The sequence below is a fragment of the Ixodes scapularis genome, unplaced genomic scaffold (genome assembly GCF_016920785.2).
Source record: "Ixodes scapularis isolate PalLabHiFi unplaced genomic scaffold, ASM1692078v2 PGA_scaffold1__304_contigs__length_218370807, whole genome shotgun sequence".
NCBI lineage: Eukaryota > Metazoa > Arthropoda > Arachnida > Ixodida > Ixodidae > Ixodes > Ixodes scapularis.
In genome coordinates this window covers 106,247,637-106,255,597 of record NW_024609846.1, presented here as the reverse complement: position 1 = coordinate 106,255,597, position 7,961 = coordinate 106,247,637, and the positions used below count along the sequence as shown (strand labels likewise).

The 7,961-nt window shown below is 47.9% G+C and overlaps 1 pseudogene; it reads left to right on the top strand.

Annotated features, from left to right (window-relative positions):
• Window positions 1-6,060: 6,060 nt before the first annotated feature.
• Window positions 6,061-6,645, top strand: LOC8029409 (annotated as a pseudogene).
• Window positions 6,646-7,961: the final 1,316 nt, after the last annotated feature.

Here is a 7,961-nt window from a genome sequence, read left to right as displayed (position 1 = left end):
GGCAGTTCCTTTTCGACCCAAGCAGCAGCTTCGGGCGCATCGGCCGACGCCGATTCCCCACTTGTCATTTTTCCGACACTTGCGTGCCGGGCCTTGAACCTGTGCAGCCATCCACTGCTCGCCTTGAATTTGTCTTCATCCAGAAGACATCCAAAGTCCTTGGCCTTTTGCTGCAGGACAGCCCCGCTCAGTGGGATATTTTGCGCACGAGTGTCCATGAACCAAGTGAAGACTGCCTTATCCACATGTTCACAAGTTGCAGCTTTCAGTCGCTTTCGTTGGCCGCTTGTACCACTCTTCAGAGAGCCGAGAATAGAATCCTTTGCTTTTAGAATTGTTGAAAGGGAACTCTGCGGTATACCAAAGCGAGCCGCGACATCCTTCTTCCGTTCGCCTTTGGAGATGGCGTCCAAAACGTTTGCTTTCTCATCCAAAGAACTTACGTTTCCCCATGGCAGCAAGCACGTGAGTGAACCACCCGGTTGAAAAATAAAGCTGTTTAGGCTGCTTTACATCACACTCGCAAGACGATAATCGGTCTTCTCCTAGATGGCACTGCCTGTGCGGTCGTGCCTTCACGTCGCTCCACCGCTGAAGTTGGCTCCCGCGCTACCCGCGGTACAGTGGACTATGATGATCAGTGAATGTCAGTGGTGATGCTGTTATGCCGTGTTAACTTTTTGCTCGGCATTTTCTGGCCAGCCCCGCGGAATGCGCTTTGCCGCATGCCTCGCCGGCGCTACCGGCGCCGCATCCTCGGGCAGCCTAGGAACGTTGGAAGGCCTGTCCCCGTGAAGTAACCTATCAAGCGCTCGCGTTTGCGCATAATTTTTTCTTTTTAACCACAATTTTTTTGCGAAGTTGTTCTTTAGAGTCTATTTATTTATTGACTTCTATGGCAATAGCGCTTCGTTATATTGAAATAGGAGCAAAATAGACTTCGTTATATAGAGACTAAAAATACATGGGGTCTATGGGCAAGAAATTGTGAAAAATAAAATACTTCGTTAAATCGAGGATTTCGTTACATTGAAGTTCGTTATATCGAGGTTCGACTGTAGTGAATGCTGTCGGAAATATTTGTACAGTATAGAACACTTATAGCGTAATCACTTATAGTGCAGGACCGGATATAACTCGGCTTTTTTCAGCCACCGGTCCGCCTCCCATACAACAACCCGTAATTACATACCACTTAAAATGCAAATTCCCCCTTCCCCTTCCCTTTTCTTCGAAGCGATAAGCAGGAGCAAGGTATGCCGAGCAAATCTACCACTCGCGTGAGAGCTGCTGGCCGGCAAGGTTTCGGATCAGACCACGTTTCAGTTCTATCAAATCACTATATATCTTGCAGGAATGCGGTTCCAACTTCTAACGATGAAGTACTAAAAGAATATCATGTTCATTTGTTTTCAACTGCCCGACGTCCGGATACCGGGCCGCAGAGCCTCAGGCAATCTGACACTTAAAGGGACATTGACAGGGTATTTATGCTCGGCAAGCTTTTACTTGTACATTACATATAACAGCCCAACTACCCAGAAAACAATTTGCGGCTCGAAATTCGTTTTCTTTATACCCGAAAACCGGCGATCGAGAACTGGCCAGTTTGAGTTACGCTCACTCTCTTCTCCGTGGTCATGAGCCGTTTTCTATGGTTTATACACAACCACAAAATGTAATCAAAATCGTTGGTCATTGAAGGCACACACACAATATTAAAAATAGAAAAGAAATATGATACCCATTTTTTGTGGCCTCTAAAAAGCTGCGAGTACGTTGATTGGACAAAAAAAAGCTGCACAGCCACGTGACTTCTGCCAACTCTCTCCCCATCTATATATCTTCTTCCTCCGCAGTCCAGTTTCGGTTTTGGTTTCAAGCAGTTGCATTTTTTTACTTTATCAAGAATATATGCGATGCTGTAGCAAAATATTGACTTCTGGCACCATAATAAATCGCGTGGAAAAAATAAAAAATTAAAGCCTGTTACAACTTCCTGTAATGCCGAATTAGAGTGCAGCTCTTGAGGAGGAGGAGGGAAGGGTACTGAGGGGAGGGTATACCCCCTTCTCGCTCCTCCTCCTCCCTTCTTCCTCTTTCTCCTCTCCTTCCCTCCCCCTTCCTTCTCCTCCCCCTCCTCCCCATCCCCGAAACGTCACAAGAACGACGTTTTGGCATGGTGCCGAAACGTCACCGCAGTTTTGCCAACAACGACAGCGACACCGCTCACGCCGGAAACGGGCGCCTAAGAGCTGCACTCTAAAAATAAATTTTGGGGATTGTCAGTATCCCTTTGACGACTCAAAACCTCACCTTGGACGACTCGCTTAACTGCTTATGGTTGAAGAATAACACAGGTGTCGCAGGTGGTGTAGCGCTTGGAATCCGCCCCCAAGTTTCTTCGCGTGCTTCCGACTCAGGATACACAGGGAGAATAAAGAGAAAGGATTGCAAAACCAACCAAGCTAAACACGCTCATTGTTGCCAATCGAGTCGATAAAAACCGAAACCAAGACAAAATACAATTTTTTGGTGCACGTTTTGCGATTGAGTGCATAATGTCACGAGGTATTGGCTATGGCGCAGTTTCTGCAACATGGCGCACGAGGGCGCAGACAAATGTGTCTGGCGCAAAATGGCACAAATGGCGCAGCTGTTCCACCCTACTAAATAATTTTGTGTCATATTTTTCTTTTAAATAAGCCCATAATCTAAACAACACCACAGAAATAATATAATATCCTATTTCTTCTTTGTTCTGTCTATAGAGTGTTAAGGCCATTTTCTTCTCTACGTCGTACGACCATACACGGGCTATTTGAACTGCTGGCAACGGAGATCACTGATCGAAGTCGTTGTACCGACTCTTCCCAGCAGTCAAGCAGGCAGGAACTCAACTGCCAGCCATCGACCAGCACTAAGGACGTTCCGGTCACAGTCTGGGAGACGATTGAACTGTTGGCATCACAAAGGAGTCAAGCAACAACACCAAACCCCACAGCCAGGAGGTCGAGAAATTCAGCTGCAATGAGAAAAGACTAGCACAAGTTACCAATGAGTGGAGCGGAAAAATTGCAACTTGTGGCGCTTTTGTCCCCAAGCACCCCAAAAGCGAGAGTGCCAGTCACGTTCCATGTCTCAATGCGGGGGTTGCCGGCAGAACATTGAGGGATAAGATAGCTTCTGAAATGAGGCCTCTAGGATGGGCTGCTTTCCCTCAGCCACCCCCGCATTGAGACATGGAACATGACTGGCACTCACGCTATCGGCGAGCTCGGGAACAATAGTGCCACGTGTCGCCATTTTGCCGTACCAGACGTTGGTCCCTTGTGCTAATCTTTGTCCGTAGCAGCTGTACATAAACAAACCTCTGCTCCCTAGGAAAGATGACCCAATAAACTACCGGAAAAAAACATGGAGCTGCGCTGTATCCAGGCATAGCAAAAATTGAATTGAGGTACCTTCCCACCCTAGCTAGAGGTGCCCAGCGAGCGCATGTTCTTTGCAGCGGGCAACACAGTGACATCATGAAGAGAAAACCTTAAGCCTGCACACGTGGAGCAGCTGGTGTTCTTGCAAGACAATTTGTAGTTCGCAAGCTGTGTCTCACTAACAGCAGGCTACCTAAGCAGTGCTTCTTTTCCTTTTTTTTTTTAAATAAAGTTAATATCAGACCTTTTGACCACTATTCGATTCAAATTCGATTTGAAAGTTTTAATATTTGATATTCGATTAGCAGTTTGAATTTTTGGCTGCTATTCGACACTATTCAATTCAAATTCTATTCAAACTGAAATTTCACTGTTCGCACACCCCTAACTGTTACACAAAAAGTGAGGCATCTAACCATCTAAACAGCAACAGCACTAAACATATTCTCCCCGTCGTCCCGCTTGGGGGGGGAGGGGTTTCAAGTTCGGAGGCTGTTTATGTCCTAGACTGGATAGAGGGTGAATTATCCCGCGGATCCCTGCCTGTAAGAGCGGTAGTGTTTACACCGGTCGGCCCTCCGGGCTCAGCGTGTGTAAGCGAATGTCTCTTGTACAAAGTGCCCGTAGCAGTTTGTATGCCAAAATTCAACCAGGGTTACCGTGGAATATCTATTGAGCTGCGGGTTCTCAAGCTGGGCTCCTAGGGAGCCTGGGGTTCCCTTGAGTACCAGGTGCGTTCTTAGAGCTCCAGAAACTTCTTTGGTCATCTCAATCCCTCATTGAAGCTTTAACCAGTTTAATATTTGAGCAGAGCTGAGCCATCTACTGATACTTGGCTATGTGCCAGACATTCTCTAGAACATGTATTATTGTTTACAAGCAGTGGCATAGCAACGGCTAGTAAACAGCGACGGCATAGCTGTTACACTATGCTATTATAGGTGCTTCAGTTAACCCCCCCTAGGCGGTCAATGGCGGCAGCGCGGTTAAGAGACCCCCGCAATAAACATGGCTGACGAGCACATGTGCGGTTCCTTGGCAGAGTAGACAAACAATGAACATGGTGTCAGAAGTGGTCATTGTCGATCCTGAACATGAGAAAAGGAAAACGAGTGAGTCGCTGACCATCTGTGCCCTGATAAAGAAGTGATGGAGAGACTGGCATAACTGCCAAAGTTCTCCACGTCCAACAATACTGCAGAGCAGTGGCGACCGTACAAGCAGGCGATCAACTTCTATCTGAAGGCAACAGAAACGGCAAGCAAGCTGGGTGACCAGAAAGTGGCTGTACTTCTAACCGTCACCGGTGCAGCACTACTCGATGCCTACAACACAATCGACTTTGGAACTCCAGCAATGCAACGACCACACCCAGAACCCGACCACGAAAACGGGCTCGTGAAACTGGGCAGTTATTTTGTGCTGAAACAAAATAAAGTCTACTCTAGGTATGCGTTCCATTGCTGTACTCAACAACAAGAGACGTTAGACAGCTTTCTTACGGATCTCAAATTGAAAGCAAGAGAATGCAACTTTGGGCGAAGGAAGACAAAATTGTCTTTGGGATTAATGATGCAAAAGCGTGCGCCGACATCTTGAAAATACGACAATCCGACACTTAAAAATGTAGTGAAAATCTGCCTGGCACATACGACAACTAAGTCTCAGCTGAAGGCATTCAAGGACGCAGCTACCAGGACCGACAGCGTGCATGGCGTGAAGGAAATGCATCACAGAGTCAACGCCAAAAAGCTGCCAAAATAGACACCGCAGCAATGCAACTCTGGATACTATGGCGGGAAATCAAAGTTTGAGGGTTTTACGTGCCAAACCAATGACGGGCATCTGGCACGCCCCAGCGGAGGACTGAGGATTAATTTGGACCACCTGGGGATCTTTTGACGTGCAACCGAAAACTCGCTTACACGGCACCTCCTCCGCAATAAGCCTCCGTCAGATTGGGGCACCTCGGCCGGGATTTGAACCCGCCACATGCAGATCCGTAGGCCAGCGCTCTCGCCTCGGAGCCACCGAGGCGGCTACGATGGCGGGAACCATGAGCAAACAAAGCAAGCGTGCCCGGCATGGAAGAAGACGTGCAACAAGTGCAAAAGAATCCCTTTGCAGACAGTGTAGAACCAATTGAATATGGCAAATGTGTAAGCCAGCAAGAGCTCAGGCCATAAGCAGGAGTGACATAAAGAAATCGATACTCACAACACTGCGCATCAACGGCAAAGAGATGAAGTCGACAGCGGTGCTGCTGTAAACGTCATCACTGTTACAATATGTTACGTTTCGTTTTGACTTTGACTTTGGTTTTTGAGCGCTACCATCATCGTCAGATAATAAAACATGGTGGTCTAGTGCGCATGCTGCCTCATGGGTCTCCTATAAAAGGAACATGAAACATGGTGTCAAAAGCAGCAAGAAGTGCGAAACGAGTCACAAACAAGTAGGAAGAACCACCGAGCAAAGAACAAACTCCGTGAGACCATAAGTGCGCCGCAAGCGAACGACCACGACGACGTGACGACGTTGCCCGACGGAGACAATGGTGATGAGCAACATGGCGATCAAGCCACCAGAGAAGACGTGCCTCAAAGGAGACCTCCGTGGCAACTGGAAGTCCTTTAAGCAACACTTCGAACTGTATGTGACAGGGACAGGTCAAAAGAACAAATCAGACGAACAAAAGGTTGCACTGCTGCTGACTCTAGTGGGATCAGGCGTCATTGATGTGTACAACACGCTGGACTTCGGCGAGCTGACAGCGACCGTTCCAGAACAGAGAAAAACGCTCAGCGTTGTGGTGGAGAAGTTCAACAACTACTTCGTGCCCAGAGCAAACGAAGTATACGCCAAATACCTTCTGCGATGCAGGAAGCAAGAGCAGGGTGAAGCTTCCCATGCGTTCCTCACAGATCTCAAGGTGAAGGCGAAAGGCTGCAGCTACAAAGGGCAGGGAGACAAGATGATCCACAACCAAGTCATTTTTGGGATCAACAATGAAGGAGGGCACATGAAACTGTTGAAACTGGAGGACCCAAAGCTAAAGACTGTCAGAAAGGTATGCCTCGTGCACGAAACGTCGGCGAATCAGCTCAAGGCATTCAGGCAGGATCCCAGCATGACCAAGCAAGAGACAGACCCCTTGCACACCATGTCCAAATGAGAGAGAAGAACTACGAGTACATTGTGGAGCTGCTGAAAGGAGGATTTGGAAAGCAGGACATGTTGACCTAGGAGCATCTTATACAGTTATTGAACTTGCCGCAAGCGAGAGCACTGAGCAATGTCACATCCCTACATTGACTGCATGACCACATCCACAAGAACGTCACCGAGTTCAAAACCCTCGGCATCAAGTCTGAGAGCTACAGGGCAATGCTGTGTGCCGCACTGTACCGCATGTTGCCCGCGGATTGGGCTGTAGACTTCGTTAAGACACGGTGCAAGCAGGAAAGTGTGACGAATCGGCTCTCAAGGCCATCTTGCAATCGCTCCGGCTGGAGCAAGAAAAGCCGCGAGATGGTGTACAATGGCAACTTGCAAATTCAACCTCAGAGGGATTGTGGCACCAAAGATTGACCAAGCGGCGACAACAGAGGAAAAGAATCAGCTGCTTCCCTCACTGTTGGTGCCAAACCCTCGAGTGAAAGTTGCCCTCTTCGCTCTTCCCAGTCACACAACAAACCGCAGTGCAATGCAACAGTTCATATTAAAAAATTTGAACACCAACCAAGCCCTTCTGTAGGGACCCAACGTTTCAAGGCCAATTCGGCCTCTTCTTCAGGGGCGACTACGGCTATGGCCGTTAAGGAGCAGTGTCTTTTTCTTTTTCTTCTACGGCGTGTGTCTGGTCTTCTTCTACGGCTCTGCCTTTTTCAACAATGTGACGAAGCCCGTTCACATAGGCGGATGGTAAAGCCCCTAGAGATCTGTAGATGTTCTGTGGCGTTGTTTGAATATGCCATGATTCTAGGAACAGTCTTTTTCGAGGATTTGTCTCAACGTCAACGATGCATGCGTTGTCGAAGTCAATGCGATGGTCCTTGACGTCGCTGTGCTCAGCGACTGCGCTACGCTCGTGATCGAACTTGCGCACGTCGTTTTTATGTTGACAGATTCTCTCTCTAAAGTTCTTTGTTTCGCCGATGTATGAGGCCGCGCAAACCCCGCACGGAATCTTATATACAACGCCTTGGGCCCTTTCTTTACCAGGGCGATCTTTTGGGCGTGGCATGAGTCGTCCAAGGGTAGACACAGGTTTGTGCGCTAGTTGGATACCCTCTTTCGCAAGCACAAGCGTCAGTGCCTCGCTTGTTCCGTTGACGTAGGAACGTCAATGGAACAAGCGAGGTACTCGCACGTGTGCTTGTGCGCCATAATAACTCCAGGTTACAAAAATACTAATAAACATATCAATTTTGCCTCCTCAAAAGTGGGACAGTAACTCTAAGTAGTCACAATAGTGATCAAATGATCAGTTGTCCCCCAAAAATCAAGGTGTATAAACAATTATTC